This window comes from Morone saxatilis, unplaced genomic scaffold (genome assembly GCF_004916995.1).
Source record: "Morone saxatilis isolate NCDOM2014 unplaced genomic scaffold, NCSU_SB_2.0 Contig2, whole genome shotgun sequence".
NCBI classification, from domain to species: Eukaryota; Metazoa; Chordata; class Actinopteri; family Moronidae; genus Morone; species Morone saxatilis.
In genome coordinates this window covers 7,325,083-7,328,197 of record NW_023339762.1, presented here as the reverse complement: position 1 = coordinate 7,328,197, position 3,115 = coordinate 7,325,083, and positions in this window count along the sequence as shown.

Genomic DNA, 3,115 nt, shown 5'->3' with positions numbered 1-3,115 from the left:
TGATACCATACAGACCTATTCTGTTGTCTGTTGCCTGAATCCTGTTTGCATGATGTACCACAATTGATACTCATACTTTTCTCTTGATGCTTAAACTGTTACATGGTAAGCACAATTTGGGTTTGTAGTCGGCCTGCTGGATGGATCTGCAAATGCAAAAGAACGTACAGCCAACTAGTTGTTCTTTTATCTGCCATACATTGTCACTTACAATATCGTGACAAATGCCCCTTGTTTTGTTTGTACCCTGTAGATCATACAGCTATCTTGATTTGTTTATAGCGCCAAAGCCTCTGACCATAAAACCCATGTTGCAAGCATTTTGGGTGTGGGCTTCACAGGCTGGACATCAGAAAACACTTGTAATGGAGGGAATTTCTTGCATAGTTACAATAAATCTTATAACCAACAATAACTAGGTCAATAATAGATGACAAGTTAAAGCAAAAACCAACACAAATCTCCTGCAGTAGTCACTGGAACTCTGTCCATTTCCCAGGTTTTTGATTGATTTACATATTTCAAACCATTCCAAAGACCCACTCATTCTTGTATGAAAGCATTTTGCATTTGTATGTTTCTCCACTCATTTATTAAGTTTTTTCTTTTAATATACTGCATGTCATGTCACTCGTGAATTTTGCTGATGTTTCTGAGGAAACTTTGACATGAGAGACCCTGGTTTGGATTATGTCTACCAACAGTTAACATTTGTTTCCTTCTGCTACGACCATGATCTTTCCCTAACCTTAACCAGTTAGTTTTAGTTGGACCGACTAATAACTGCATCTTAACTGTACACTAGGGGGTCATTTTGGAAGGCACTGATAAACGATAAATAAACCTTTTTTGTCTTTTAGGCACGAGGACATGTTTGTGATGGGCCAGTTGGAAGACCTTACCAACACTGAATTAGACGAAAGCCCAGAGAAAAAGATGTGCAACCCAGAGATTTTGTAAATGACTGAGTAGATGAAGTCAGGCCATATAAATTATTTTAATGGTATTATACTTGTCGACCATCTACTAGTTGTAGTCAGATGTATACTGTAGGTCAGCCCAAATAGCACGGTCATTGAGTCATTAAAAAGGAAAATTTTGGCCAGATTTAAGTTTTTGGCCAGTTCACCCAACTTGAAACACTCATTTTGTGGCTCCATCTCATCCAGTGACAGGATTTCTTCCTCCTCTGCCTCTGATAAACATGCCTCTACCTAAAACTACCCAAAATGCTCTTTATTATCGTCATCCTTTTTCCACCATCTCTGCGTCACCTCTGCCCTACCCTCCCCGTCACGTTGTGACTCGAACCCGTGACTGATTGTCATGCATCTGCACACATGTGTACAAGTGTGTGTGTTTGTGCATATGATACAGAGAGACATAGAGAGTTTTGGAGAGAGAAAGCTCCTGCAGACCAGATCCATCAACAGCTCCAATGGGTTTGACCCTCTCAGGTTAACCGCAGCCATTAATATGAGAGCTTCCCTCCCCTGCCTCCCTACTTCCCGCACTACCTCACATGGGGGAGGACAGGTCTACACACACACACACACAGGGTTGTTGATATAAAGAAATAGAGTGAGATCAAACGTTCTGGCGGCAGGCGGCTGAAAAATGGAGCCGGCGGTCACATATGTTCCACAGCAGAGATCTAAACTTGCTGTCTTCCCACTGTTGTTATTCTAATCACTCAACACTGATGTTCTACTTCTTCTCCTTTGGAATGGATAGACCGGCTTACCACTGGTCCATCTTCTTTATTCTGTAAGGACAGTTATTTATCATAAGCCCTTTCTCTCCCTGGCTCAGTGTAATATTATGTTCATTTAATGTAAGAACTTTTGTTGTCAGACTGCGGCAACTGTAACTGGGGAATGATGGGTTTTCATCATTCTCATTCCCGGGTCGGTATTTGACGACCCAGGAATGAGAACAGGCTGTGTAGTGTATGGGAGAAGGACCCTATCAAAAGCCAGTGTCTGGTTTGTCCATTCTGGGCTACTGTATGGCGGTTCAACATGGCGTAGTCCATGGCAGGCATCCCGCTACGTCTATGGACAAAAACTAAGGTAGCGAAAAACAGCAATTCCTATATTCAGGTGATTATACACTAATGAAAACATACCTCTGAACATTATTTTCCATTCCATTCCTAAATGTTACAAGCAGACTTGATCAGTTTAGACTGACTGAAATCCTGCAACAATAAAATACTAAGAGGTCAGCAGCAGGCAGACATTGTGTAAACAGTTATTAGATATATGACTCACAGATTGGCTGAATTAATAAAATCAATGAAGGTAATTAAACAAAGAACATTCTACATGTTTTGGAGAAAATTGAGACCTGCCTCACTAGACTCATTGTAAAACACATTAAATTTATATGAACGAGCAGGAGAAGGGACTAGCTCTTCTTGTTTGCTAATCCAAATTTAAAAGATCTAGATAGTTTGCCCTTTACAGCCCTCTAGTGGTTTACCATGGTGTAGGTACAGGATAAGACTTGATGCATGCTTAAAATTAAATCAGTCAAAGAGCAAAGGTCATTTAACTGTTGTCCACAGGCCTCAGAAAATATAGAAATATGTTTATTTTGTCCTTAATGACAGTAATGTTGACGTAATACAGCCACAGCAGTGATGCCTTTTCACCTGAGGTTATGTTTTTTGTCATACATCCTCCCACACACATAAAAATCCCATACATATCGGAATTTAATCAGCTGGCAGTGCCTTCCTGATGCTACAACCTTGTACCCCTTTTTGTTTCCTTTTCCTTTTTTTCTAACATGCCTTATTGTTCTAACATCGATGTCAAAGTCCCTCAAAATCTACAAGTGCCTAATATCTCTGAGGAATCAGGGTGTGCAGCCAAAAATGCCTTTCAGGAGGTCCCTTACTCTCAGCGCGGGGAGGAAGTGGTCCACAACAGGCCCGAGGTGGCTTACAAGAGGCTATTAGAGGCCTGCGGCAGGATGCCTCACAAATCCAATTAGGAAGAGCTGGGACTGGATCTGGACTCTCTGCTGCTGCCTGTCAGTCAGAGCAGGAGAGAGCAGGTGTCCAGTTACCAGACATGTCAGAGTTGAACATAAGTGTGTGTGTGTGTGT